General features: G+C 38.7%; 2 long non-coding RNA genes and 1 pseudogene across 3 annotated transcripts in view; all 3 read left to right on the top strand.

Annotated features, from left to right (window-relative positions):
- The window catches only part of LOC105425598 (uncharacterized), a 98,239-nt gene extending 97,508 nt beyond the window's left edge, over window positions 1-731 (top strand). Inside the window, exon 3 of the long non-coding RNA XR_016138151.1 lies at window positions 62-731. This is a non-coding gene — a long non-coding RNA (uncharacterized LOC105425598). The remainder of the gene's footprint in view (window positions 1-61) is intronic.
- Window positions 732-2,104: 1,373 nt separating this feature from the next.
- LOC148937640 (uncharacterized) lies at window positions 2,105-4,690 on the top strand (annotated as a pseudogene). Its single transcript, XR_016138142.1, has 4 exons — window positions 2,105-2,196; window positions 3,189-3,247; window positions 3,479-3,565; window positions 3,869-4,690. The product of XR_016138142.1 is annotated as an uncharacterized LOC148937640 (transcript).
- A 6,724-nt stretch (window positions 4,691-11,414) lies between these two features.
- Window positions 11,415-14,128, top strand: LOC105428115 (uncharacterized). The gene is made up of 2 exons (XR_016138096.1): window positions 11,415-13,057; window positions 13,452-14,128. It is a non-coding gene; the product is annotated as an uncharacterized LOC105428115 (long non-coding RNA).
- Window positions 14,129-14,535: the final 407 nt, after the last annotated feature.

The raw sequence follows: 14,535 nt of genomic DNA, 5'->3' as shown, positions 1-14,535 counted from the left end.
GATATCCTTAAGGTTCACGACTAATGACATTTCCTTCATATTCCAAATCCATTTCTTCTAGTGAAAGCTGCATCATCCACTCTTTCCGAGCTCAGAGACGGAGGCGAGCTCTGAAGAGGCTCCGTTACCGTCGCAACAAGCGAGCTCGTCAATCAGGGAACTATCCCTCGCCTAGGACATCCGAGGTTTTGACACATGAAGAAACCACGAGTTGTTCCAGCAGGAGACTCCATTATTTATACATATCTCCTCCGTCCTATTCCCCGATCAAACCATCTGAACCTGGATCACCCCCAGATTTCAGTGTACTCTTCCCAGAGCGCCATGACCTCCAGATATATCCAGATTTCCGCACCCAGAAATCCTTGGACGAGTTCTGCGAACTCCGGACTCCTTCCCCTCCTCCCCTAGACCTCACTATCGAAAACCCGACCTCCTCTCAGAAACAACCACACACAGATAACAAAATACAACTTTAAATAGATTAATAACAGATTAAAAATATTAAACTAATAGAATTTGTACACAGAAACCAAACAATACATCCGTCAATTTTTAGAACATTTATATTACATGAATTTCTGTACGTAACACCCTTCTTGTTTTATTATTTTTTTTTCAAATGTATCGTCAGTAAATGTATTTCAACGCAAGAAATAATGACACGATCTTATAGCTACCTAACCTTGTAATCGTTTTAAAATTATTAATTACATGTAAAATTTAAATTATTTATTGTTTAGTTATTTGCTCCCTCTTTCATTCCTCGTTATCAAGATTCGCGCATGGTTCTGTCCCTGGCAAAAGAGATTAAATTCTCTTGCCTAAATTACGGACCGACGGACGCACGTCACGCAGTCGAAGTCATAGCGTCTTTTTCAAGACGTTGACTCGCATTCGTGGCTCTGCACAGTGTGTCCGACTCGTAGGGACGCCTCAGCGTGGCCACCTGCGAGAGGGTATTTGGAGCGTCCTTCCAAGCCCCATCCATTTAAAAAAAAAATATTTACTTCGGGCTAGACATAACAGTAGCGTCACGATATCAATTATATCAAATTAGAGAAAACTATTATATTTTTCTGTTTTATAATGTTCTTTCTTCACTAACATTGCAAAAGATTTATAATTTCTGCAATTCTAATCTTCAGTTATTCTAAATGCAACAATGTGCAATAAGATATAATAGCGACATAATATCCTTAATGTCCATTTTTACCAATGTAGATTAACTTTAACCTCCGATTTTCTAATTTTTAGAAAAAGATAAAAAAAAGTTAAACTGAGATTAAAGAGATTAAAAATTAAGATACATTGATAAAAACAGATATAACTAACATCGATTAACTTAATTGGCGATTATATAATTTCACCGACACTGTTGTTATTAATTCCCGCGCAATGTAATGCTAAGGGACATCAGACCAATGATGCGATTTCGAGGCCGCGCACATCATTAGTTTTCCTTCTTCATATTCATAGAGCCACTCTGTGGATCCGTGTGATCACGCACATTCGGCTGAGTTCGACATATCTCTATATATGTTTAATTGAAATACATAATACAGTTTGTGATATGAATAGAAACAAATATCAAATAGACAATGCCTCTATTGTTAATACTATCAGTAACTGGAAGATAATTCTATTTATGATATTTGTGTACAAAATACACAAAATCAAATATTGTGAAATTAAGTATTGTTCATTGTAATGTGAATGAAGCTAAAAAACTTCAAGTTAGTTCAACAACTTGCTCAATGGGCTCTCCAAAAAAATATAAAACTTAACGCACTGTCTGATCTTCTAATAATTTTAAGAAAAAGTAATCATCAATTTCTTCCTCAATGTGCAAAGACTTTTGAATACTCCAAGAAAGACGACGTTATTTATCAAAGAATTCAAATCTGATGTAAAATTTTGGTATCATGGTATCCTGTCGGGTCTAAAAACTATACTATCTAAAGAATTAGAAAGTATCTTATCTAACATAATAGAAATTGACGTATTTTTCGATGGTTTTTCACCACACAAGAGCATATGGCGATTTTTATGACCAATGGTTCCATAACGGGTAGAAAGGAAGATTTCATTATAGCCATATGGTATGGAGAAAAATCCATCAGATCTTGATGCTTTCTTGGAAGATTTTATTAATGAAACCCAGGAGTTAATGAATGATTTCACTGTACAAAACAAGTACTATAAATTAAAAATCAGAAACGTTATTGCAGATGCACCTGCGAGAGCATGGCTCAAATGTCAATCAGCATAGTAGCAAATTTGCTTGTGAAAGATGAATATATCTGTTATCTGACAGTTATTATTTTATTTGGAAATTATTATTCTTTGATGGAATAATACATTATTTTAAATACTTTCAATTTAATATAACATATATGTTTAACTTTTCTATCTAATTGTAAGTTGAAATAATAAGCTGCTTATTTTTTTTTATGGACTTAAACGTACAAGATACATGCAAAATATAGACACAAGCTATGAAATTTAGTAAATATATTGAAGCAATTAATTACAACTTAGTATTGTTTCAAACGATTATTAAAAATTGGCCTTTCATAATTATAATTTGCTTCCTTAAGATGATTACTTATGATTATAAGTCAAGCATAATGAAATCTTAAAATTTTATTTTATGGTTCTGAATCTCAATCTTATTACAAAATTACTACAAAATTAATTAAACTAATAATTATTTTTATAAACCAATACTATTATTTTTTTTATGAATTTTTTATAAATACATAATTTTGAACTTTTAAAACATATATAAAAAAACATAATAAAATAAAAAAAATATAAATATATTTTAATTGTCTTTTAATAATTTTTAAACTTTTATGATGATTTAATCTGACATGAATTTTATTTGTATATTTAGTAAAACTGAGCATATTTAAAGCATTTTCTGAATAAAAAAGTTGAAATATACATATAATAAAATGAACATAATGAATAATTTGTAGATTTTATAGTATAGTAAGATTGAGATTCAGAAGTGTAAAACAGAATTTTAAGATTCCATTATACTTAATTTATGATCATAAGTTATCGACCTAAGTAAACAAATTGTAGTTACAAAAGAGCAATTTTTAATGATCATTTTGAAACAAATTTGTTACGATGAGAAAGTGTTAATTTTTGTTTAATATTAATATTCTCTTATAAAGGTATACTATTAAAGGTGAATGGTTCGGCAATCGAATGACGTCGAATGACGATCCCTCTGGTAAAGATGCATTTGCGGACAAATGAATCCCTTTTCGAGCAAATCCATAAAGAATATTACAAAGCAGTAACCTCTTTAGCTACAAGACTTGATCTAAAATCTCTCTTTTGAGTCAATTTCCCTTAGAATCGTTTCATGTCTTCTACCTTGGCATTATGAAAAGAATTCTGTCAAGATTATATTGTAAGACTAGCAGATACACATTATCTAATGATATTATTCTTTAAATAGACAAGTTTTGTAATTTCCTGGGACCTTTCTTTCCATCTGACTTTGCTAGGAGGCCACATAAATTGAGTGATTGGAAATATTACAAAGGTACAGAGCTCAGAAGATTCCTATTATACGATGACTTTCTTATTTTCCAAAAACTTCCTCGAGAAGTTTATCAAAATTTTTTTATTATTTGTTTATTATTTGTTTTATTATTTGTGCTGTTTTATTATTTGTGTTTTATTATTTGTTCGAATTTTGGTTGATTCTATATTAATCAAAAATTATACTTTTGATACAGATAAATTGCTTAAGTTATTTGTGAAGCACAGTTGTCAAATTTATGGATTGACTTTTGTAATATATAATGTGTTAATATATAACATCATTTAATACATATTATTGCAGATTGTCAATTACATGGAAGCCTTGAAGAGTTTAGCGCATTTAAATTTGAAAGCTTTTTGGGACACTTCAAGGATTTATTCCATGCACCAGAAAGGTGCAACACTTTCACAAATAGCTTGCTGTGTAATGGAAAGAGCAGCTATGCTTCAATCTTCCATCTATGAGAATTAAATTATTATTAAAATAATGCCCATAATATGAGATCAACTTTGGATTGTCAAGGAATATAATATAAGAAAGTTGAGACATGAGATAAGATGTTTTGTTTGGAATCTGGTGATGCCTTGTCTCACGAAAGTCAATGAAGTAGTTAAAATTGAAAATATTATAAAATGTGATGAAGAAATCTACTTGATTGATAGAAGATTTAGAGTAAAATGTGATCTTTTTTTTTATCCATTTTCTTCGAAATATTTTAATATATATGTTGTGAAAACTCTTGGATCACTAAAAAAATGGCGTATAGATGATATTAAAAAAAAATAGTGCTCTTACCTTTTTCTGAAAAATATAAGAAAGATAATAATTGCATCACTTCAAAGAGTGTGTGTCTTCCAATGCCACATTCTAAAATTTTATAATTATAACAATAAAAAGCTTTCCAATTCTTTTTATTTTTTTGAATAAAAAGCTAGAATTGTTCCGTTTTCTTTATTAATTATATATATTATATATAATTATATATATTTTATCAATACACATAAACCTTTATTCCATGTATTCTTGTATTCTTGTACTATTAATATTAATAAATAATAAAAATGCTCATTAATAATGAATAATCTCTATAATTCTTCTCTTTTATAATAATTTTTCTTTTTATTAAAATAAATAAATTTGTTTTCTACTAATTTAATAATACGTGAACTAATTTAATAATAAGTGTTTAATTTTAATTTCTATACAAGTATTAGTTTCTCAACTTTTTTGTAAAGCCAATATTGAATATTCATAAATAAATAAAAGAAAATTATTATTATATTTCTTCGTTTCAACTTATTTTTATTAGTATATATATATATATATTATCATTAGCTACGTATTAAAATGTGTAATTTATGTATATAAACTTATTTTGTTTAGATGTTTTTATCTATATGTTAATTACAAAAAAAAATTCATCTGGTATGAAGTCGCATAAGCTTGTTTGCTTTATAAAATAATTGTTGAGTGACTTATATTTTCTTTTTACGTTATAATTTAATTTGTGTTCATTAATATTAATTGTAATTGAGTGTTTATATATTATCTATATATCTAAATTATACTATTATATATCTAAATTATATACATTATTTAAAATAGATAGATTATAATTTAAAATAGATATTTAGTCGTTGTTAGATTTAATAATAAAATGAAATACTATTAAATACTATTAAATAATATCTATTTGTTTATTTATTGAATAACACTTGTTTACAACAATTACAAAATTGATACATGGGATAAAGATCGATATAGATTTTAAAATATAAAATTCATCTAAACTTAAGTTTTATGTCTTCTGTGAAACTACCTGAAGAATTTTTTGTGAACTTAGTGTGTCTGTGTCTGCGTCATCGAAATAACAAAATTTCAACGTAGATTGCATAAGATGAAAATCGATATGAATTTATTTATATGAATTCTATGTTGCTCTCTCCTATTTTTATCTATGTTAAATTTCATCAATAATTCTATGTGGATAAGATAAAAATCGATGTGAATTTATTCATGTGAAATTCACGTTGTTATATCCTATTTTTATCTCCGTTAAATTTCATCAGTAACTTTACGTGGATCACATGTATTAAAATCTGTATGGAAGTATCCATATAGAATTCATGTGAATATCATGTCGATATAGTCTTGTCTGCTATAGCCTTGTAATCTATATAAAACACGTGGATACAACGTGGAATCCACATACCTGTTCTCATCGGGTGAACCACGCCTGCCCCTGCAAAATCTGTCACGCAATCAGACGTACTGCCTAATATATTGATGCAACCCTCTACAGGATTATTTCCTGGAGGAAAAATAGCAATATGGATCGACATCCTATTGTGCCAAGAAATTCAAATCTTCTGTAGAATGTAAAATAAAAGAAAATATTAATATATTATTTATTTATAAAAGTTATAAAATATTATATATAAAAATATTTATTTACTATTTACAAAAGTAATATATACAAAAATTTACAAAATAATTGTATTGACATTTCATTTTTATTCTCATATATTATAGAAAATATCCAGTCAGCAAAATGTTAGCAAAATGTCGGCAAATTGGCAACAGATTTAATCAGAAAATGTTTTAACCAGCAGACTGACTTCAATGAGATCTCATTCTGCTTACATTCTGTTGACAGAACCTGTTGACATTCTGTGTCAGCAAATATTTATATGATTGTCAGTTTCCTGTTGCATTCATGAAGTAATAAATGTAACAAGACAAGAAATTATGAGTCAATGGATCAAATTTTTTTCTACTTTTGCAGAAATGAATGAACTGCAAACACAATAATTACTCCGATAGCTAAATCTGAAAGGACATATTGCGCAAAGTCTGTTATAAATTGCAGAAATCTCATCTCATCTCGTCTCGTGCGCATCTCTAATCAGAAAATGCTGAAATAGTAGAACAACGAAGGAGAATTTTCCATATTAGGAATGTCCCTTTTGAATTATCTAATGAGCAATTTATTACATTATTTCATTTAAGTAAAGTTGCAGCAACATATGTTATCAATCTTATTGAACCACATATAACTTCTCAAACAAGGATATCTGCACTCGATTCCATTACTAAAATAATTATTTTAAAATAAAAAATAGCATATGTATACGATATACATAAATAAACAGCCATTTTTCTATACGTTCAGACAGCATTGCGATTTATTGCGAGTGGTTCTTATCAAATGGATATTGGAAAAAATTTATATATGGTTATCAGTCAATCAATAGTTTCATTCGCCCCCCTTCTCCTTTGGGTAGCCAGGTACCCTTTACCCCCCACACGGTGGTCGGCGCCGCGGCCGGCATCGCGGCATACGGGGCATCCCACCTTACTCTTACATTGGCTGGCGCGGTGGCCAGCCTCACCGCAGCGGTAACATACCCCGCTGCGGTCCTCCACGTTGGGGCAGTTCTGGCGGACGTGATCCATTCCCAGACATTTGTAGCACTGGAGAGGTCGCGCCGCCAGAAGTTCCACCCGGGTCATCGCCCAGCCAACAGTCAGCCGTCCCGCTGCCGCCAAGGCATTGGCGGGACGGACGGGGCAGCGCACCCAGCATGTACCAAGTCCGCCGGGTGCGCGCCTCACCTCGCCCACTCTGACGAGGGATTCGTCCAAATTGTGGCGGGACGCGATAGCTCCCGCCACTTCCGCCGGGGTGACCGAGTCATCGAGGTCCTTGACCCTTAACTCGGCCATCTTCTCCGGCCGCTGGACTTTAATGTCCTCGCGGCCGGCCAACACCTCCCTCATTTTCTGGGCCAAGGCGTCCGCCTTGGCCCTCCCATCTTGACCGGGGACCTCTAGGATAAGGGCCCCGGTCACCGCTCTTCTCGGGCGTATCCCCGAAATGCCGATTTCTTCCAGGCTCACTTTCTGGCGGACGAGGCGCATGGTCTCCTCGTATCCGCCAGGAGGGCAGGTCAGCGTGACCGCCGCTGAGCCTGGAGGCTTCCTCTTCGGAGGTCTCCCCGCCGTCATATTCTGGGGGGGAGGAGCCCCACCCCGTGAGGACTTGTTCCTCCCCGCAGGCTGCCTCAGGCGAGCCTGCGGTGCGGGGGGCTTCTTTCCCTTGGCTGGGAGGGGGGGAGGGTTGGGTGTTTTGGGGGTCACAACCCCCTTAGCTCCCTTCCCCTTCCCCCTCTTCCTGCCCACAACTTGGGCCCATGACGCCGGGCCGGTGTCCGGGGTCGGGGCTGTCTCCGGGCGAGACACCCGTACCGCCGGGGTCTTTAATTCTTCGGGCGGGTGGGGGGTCCCCCGAGGGGGAATGTTCCTCACCGCCCGACCCGCAGCTGCATCCTTAGGGAGGGGGGAGGGGTCCACCCCTTGATTCCCCCCTCCTTTCTTCTTCTTCCTTGCTCCCCGAACCTTCTCCCCTGGGGGATTGGGTGGGGGAGGTAGCGGCGGTGCAGGGGGGGCAGACTGGGGGGCCTTGATGCCCATCCCCAGTAATATGATGGGGAGAATTCTCCCCAGTGCCCCCTCTAAGTCCCCAATTGTGAGGGGAGCCACCTCGCTGGTCCCTCGAGTCGGGGGCGAACGCCGATCAGTGGGCCCAGGCACAACAGGAGGGGATGTCTCCCCTGTGCCTTTCGGGCCATACGTTAAGACACGGGGGGGGGAGGGTCTCCACGCTAACTACACGTGGCCCTCCCCTCCGCGTTGCCTTCGTTTCCGGCGGGCTCTGGCGGGGGGGAGAAATATCCCCCGCTCACACGTCTTCCGCCATCTTCCGCCCCAGTGTCGACTGGAGGCGGGGACTTGTATTTGCGGGAGCTTTTCAGCTCCCGCAGCTCCGTCCTCAGCTCCTCTATAGTGGAGCGTAGCTCCGCGTTGTCCTTCTGGAGCTGCCGGATCTCTTCTCGCAGGAGCCTACGCTCCCCGTCTCCGGCAGAGGCGGATTCTACCTCAAGGGCTCTCGTGTATAGAACCTCGCAGGCGGCGGTCACCTCTGCTGTGGCGTCCCACAGCAATTTCTGCCACTCGCCCTTGAGGTTCTTCGAACCCTGAGCCACCTTCCTTACTTTGTCCACCGTCTCCCTGGTGAGACCTTTCACCGAGGCGGTGGACTGCTGGCGAAGATCCTCCGTCAGGTCCCTCTCCGCGCCGAGGATCGCGTCCAGCTTTTTGCTGGGCATGGGGCGCGTTTGGGGATCGAGGGCCACCCTTAGGGCTTCTTCATCCTCCTCGTCCTTCCTCTTCAGCTCCGCCTCCAGACGCTTGGCCGCCGTGAACATCCCCTCGTGGGATGGGTCGATCGCTGGCCTGTCCCTACCCTTTTTACGGGGGCGAAGTGTGGCTGCAATGGGCTGATCTTCGTCTACCACCTCCACCTCATCATCGTCGGAGGGCGAGCTCGCGGCGGGCCTCTTGGTGGCTCCTGAGCTGGTGGAAGCCGCCGACACGCCCAACGCCACCGACTCCATTGATGGAGACGGCTTTAAGGCGCCGGGGACTCCTTCCCCTTCCGGGGCCTTAGGCTTGGTGAAGCGTGGCCCGGGTCGTCGCGGAGGTTGAGCCCGTTCCTTGGCAGGATCCTCGCCAGATGCCGTGCCCGAGGGGGGGGGTGCGTGACAAACCCCCTCCACCTCTCAGTCGGAGAAACTCCTCGTACTCTGGTGTACCCGGAGTCAGGTGCGCCGGGATCTCCAGCGATGTCCCGCTGGAGGAATTCTCCCGTGGCGGGGTTCCCTTGCGGGCCCCGAACATCGCCTTTAGGGGGCGACTCCCCTTAAACAATGACGGCACGACATTTATAAAATTTTTATTTAAATTAGCCATAGTTGCATATATAAAACTCACACCGCGACCCCTCTCCGATCGAGGGTGAGTCCGCCGCTCCGGGGGTGGGTATTCCCCTCACGTGACTGCCCGGAGTTGTCACGTGGGCTATCCGGTGGTGCGGGGATGTAACATCCGCACCCCAGTCCACACAACGGCATCATCTCCGTGTCGCGGTGCCCTGGGCAAGCGTGGTGCCTCCACGGGTGCGATCCCCACATGGGGCTATGGGCCGGGTCATTCCTCACATCCCCCCGAGGGAGGCAAAGTCTCCGACCCTAGTTCCCCATGCGGGTGCCCAAATCTACACCGACCACCGGACCCAGACCTTGGAATACGTCCAAGCGGCCCCGCAGACCTCCAAGAAAAACCCTCCCCTGGACGGAGCACCGCCCCCCCGGCATGTGTCAAGCCGTGACGCCAGGAGCACCCAGCGACACAGCGACACGCCTGCGGGAACACCCGCGTCGTTACGGACAGGGAGCAGACCTCCCCCTATCGGCGCCGCACCGCCGGGCGTTTGAAGTCAGGGTCGCCGTATCCCCTACCGGTCCATTGAGTGTGGCGCTCCCGAAGGAGATCCGACACTCTACTGGGGAACCGGACCCAGAGTACAGACTCATCCGCCGAAGCGGAAGGGGTCCGTACGGTGTGCGCTTAGACCCTGACCCCTCGCACCCGGGCTTTCCCAGGGTAGAACCCCGGTACTGCCAGCAGGTGGTCATAAGGACAGGGAGCCCCCTCACCACGACAAGGTGGCACACCACGAGAGGGGATGCCACGGATTCGTTGCATTCATGAAATAATAAATGTAATAACAAGACAAGAAATTATGAGTCAATGGATCAAATTTCTTTCTACTTTTGCAGAAATGATTTCAGGTTTAGCTATCGGGATAGTTATTGTGTTTGCAGTTCATTTATTTCTGCAAAAGTAAAAGGAAATTTGATCCATTGGCTTATAATTTCTTGTCTTGTTATTACATTTCTTGTTTTGTTATTACTTCATGAATGCAACGTGAAACTGATAATCATATAAATATTTGCACAGAATGTCAACAGGTTCTGTCAATAAAATGTAAGCAGAATGATCTCAGATGAAGTCAGTCTGCTAACATTTTCTGGTTAAATCTGTTGCCAGACACAATAGGATGTATCGGCACAATAGGATGTATCGATTGTATCCATATTGCATTTTTCTTCCGACAAGAAATAATAATCCTGTACAAGGTGTTGCATCAACATATTAGGCAGTACGTTTGATTGCGTGACAGATTTTGCAGGGGCAGGCGTATTCAATAGGTAATGATATATATGTAAATAGGAAAGGATATTACTCAATTAATTAGTAATAATAATTTTAATATTATTTATTATGTTTAATATATATTCAATAAACTATTTCAATTTTTTAAATCTTGTAAATATATATTGCAGTTATATATTGCATTTTATTACAGATTTGTGATTGGCGTCTAAAAATTATGAATACAAACGCCCATTATCCTGGTAATATTCATGATATTTATATTTGAAATAATTCCAATATAAAGAAAACGATGATCCATCTGTAGTAATATCCGAACAATAATTTCCAGTTAGGTAAATATATCACTTAGTATAATTTTGTATGTAGTATAAAGACAAAATATACCCAGATAGAGAGTTTAAAAAGAATTCATTTTTTTATCATCAATGAATTCATTTTCTGATGCAAAAAGAATTTCTTTAGATACAAAGAATGCTTTTTGCATCTGAAAATGAATTCAGATTTGGTGACATAAAAATTAATTCTTTTTCAGTTTTTTGTGCTATCTGAGTAAGAAAAATTAAATTCCACAAATAGAAGACATTATATTGAAGAGAAAAATCTTGCATAATGCACATTTAATAAATACATATAATATATGTAAGAAAAATTATAAAACAATAAAGATCTTATTTTGTAAGATTCTTGTACTTTTTAAATTTAAATAAAGTAACCGTTTTGTCAGGAATTAATGTCCGTTTTTCTAATTATTGTCTATGATTTAATACACGCACTGAGAGAGGTGACTGGCACGTATTGGATAATGGAGCAGGCTTAATAACTTTTCCACAACTTTAATAGAATGCGGTTTATCTATATTTTCACTGAGTCTACAACGTAATACAACGATTTAATAGATATCGCCTGTAACGATATCTCGACTATATTCACTACAATTACTACTTTCGATTAGTTTATCTATATTTTCACTGAGTCTACAACGTAATACAACGATTTAACAGATATCGCCTGTAACGATATCTCGACTATATTCACTACAATTACTACTTTCGACTATTCGACTTGAACTCTCGCGGATGACACGTCCGTCTCAGTCGCCGAATAGGGAGAGAGTCCCCGTCGCTCGCTGCTCCGTACATCGGAGCACGTTCGGTGATTTCAAAGTTAACAAAGATTACATCAGCCCTTGTCTAATTGGTCCTTTCCTAGTGTCACTCACTCGTGTCGTGTTCGATCGGGAGGCGCTCGAGGTCGGGAGCAGAAGCTCCAAGTTTCGGATAAAAGTTCGATAGAGGAAGACTCGGTACATTCGGGACGAATGTAATACCAGAATGGCCGAACTGTAAGAATTAGACGACCGTAAGCGGTCATGAAAGAGATTCGGAATATAAACAGCTAACAGAGAGGAGCCGTCGTGGTCGTGCAGACTAAGTGTCGGATTGGTAGACGAGGGATCCCGAGTTCAAATCCAGTCGGTCTCCGTTAATTTTTTCCGAATCTAATAGATATCTTTCAATTTATTTAGTGTAATATGCTATAATATGCTGTACAATTAGTTGATTAAAGAGTTTACACATTTATATAAATTTTGTCATGCATAGCTTAGTCAATATAAACATTGAGAATTATTAAAAAATAATTTTTTCTGTTGAATAATATATGGGATATACTATAAAATTCACCTAAGAAAAGTTTTATGATCTATCATCAGTTGAATATAGCTGTCTACAAACGTTATTATATTTTTTTATACATACTGCAAGACTATATTGCCAATGTACAAATAAAAATATTAAATTCTTGTATTAAAATGTTTTTATTTAGGTGATTCAGGATTTCTTAAGGCCATGGATTATGACTCCTGTAACAGGTGCAGCAGAAAATAATCCAGAAGCAGCATAATACAAAGCAAATAAGATGCCGTTCGTCATAAGAGCAATGCAATGGAGTATTAAAAAAGCGTTTTAGATGCCTGTTACGTCGTGACGACTGCACGATTCTTCTCTTTCGGGTATCAGTTATTAGAATTTAGTTAAGCAGATAAACGGATGACACATGTTCTGTTACGCTGTTAGATCGCGACGGTTACGCAACTGATCTCTTCCGGGGGTCAGTTACTAGAATTTGGCTAAGCAGATAATCCCTATTATTCTAATCGCTGAAGAACATGTGTACAGATGTTTTCCTCAACGAAATCATATATATAGTGCTCTTAAAGGCACGGAATGCGCACTGCTACTTCTTTTTTTCATGCGGTCAGAACAGTTTCAGTCTGTCAGTTTGTCAGTAATTCAATCAGTCGGTGTCAGTCGAATATTTTTTCACCAAGTACAAATGACCAAGTTTCCTGGCGATACGCTTTCACCTTCATCATCTCGCAGATCCCTCCGGCATTCCAGAAACAGAACAGTAAGTTTGACTACACATAGTAAAATTCTCTAATAATAGTTCTTTGGGTCTCTCTTCTTCTTATATTTTCTCATTTCTCCCTTACATCCTTTTTATCTTTGCCGTTCTCGTTACACTTCTATTCCCTTTTTCTTTTTCTTTTCTCTTTCTTTCTTTGTCTGGGCCGTCGAACCTCTCGGGCTCCCTATGCGTTGTGGAGCACTCAGCAAGTTCATAGCCTCTGAATAATTCGAGAAATCTATTCTTTTTTTTCTCTCCTCTCTTACAATTTTTTCTTCCCTTTCTTCATTTCTCTCCTCCGTGGGATCTCTCGGTTTCCTGAAATATTTCAGAGATAGCCTTAAGGTTCACGACTAATGACATTTCCTTCATATACCAAATCCATTTCTTCTAGTGAAAGCTGCATCATCCACTCTTTCCGATGCTCAGAAACGGAGGCGAGCTCTGAAGAGACTCCGTTACCGTCGCAACAAGCGAGCTCGTCAATCAGGGAACTATCCCTCGCCTAGAACATCCGAGGTTTTGACACATGAAGAAATCACGAGTTGTTCCAGCAGGAGACCCCATTATTTATACATATCTCCTCCGTCCTATTCCCCGATCAAACCATCTGAACCTGGATCACCCCCAGATTTCAGTGTACTCTTCCCAGAGCGCCATGACCTCCAGATATATCCAGATTTCCGCACCCAGAAATCCTTGGACGAGTTCTGCGAACTCCGGACTCCTTCCCCTCCTCCCCTAGACCTCACTATCGAAAACCCGACCTCCTCTCAGAAACAACCACACACAGATAACAAAATACAAATTTAAATAGATTAATAACAGATTAAAAATACTAAACTAATAGAATTTGTATACAGAAATTAAACAATACATCCGTCAATTTTTAGAACATTTATATTACATGAATTTCTGTACGTAACACCCTTCTTGTTTTATTATTTTTTTTTCAAATATAAATATATCGTCAGTAAATGTATTTCAACGCAAGAAATAATTATACGATCTTGTAGCTACCTAACCTTGTAATCGTTTTAAAATTATTAATTACATGTAAAATTTAAATTATTTATCGTTTGGTTATTTGCTCCCTCTTTCATTCCTCGTTATCCAAGATTCGCACATGGTCCCTGGCAAAAGAGATTAAATTTTCTTGCCTAAATTACGGACCGACGGACGCACGTCACGCAGTCGAAGTCATAGCAAGACGTTGACTCGCACTTGTGAATCTGCACAGTGTGTCCGACTGGTAGGAACGCCTCAGTGCGCCCATCTGCGAGAGGATATTTGGAGGGTCCTTCCTAGCCTATCCATTTTCAAAAAAAAAAAATAATTACCTCGGGCTGAACGTAACAGCCTATTAAAGCACTATTATATACAGGGTGTAGGGTCCATCCATAGATGTTCGAGCAAATATCTCGCAACTGGTTTGAAGTTACATGAAAGTGTAATAAGAGAAATTTGCACGGCTCTAA

The sequence above is a fragment of the Pogonomyrmex barbatus genome, unplaced genomic scaffold (assembly GCF_055798465.1).
Source record: "Pogonomyrmex barbatus isolate J1 unplaced genomic scaffold, ASM5579846v1 scaffold12, whole genome shotgun sequence".
NCBI classification, from domain to species: Eukaryota; Metazoa; Arthropoda; class Insecta; order Hymenoptera; family Formicidae; genus Pogonomyrmex; species Pogonomyrmex barbatus.
The sequence above is the reverse complement of the archived record's forward strand: the minus strand, read 5'-3'. Positions and strand labels throughout refer to the sequence as shown.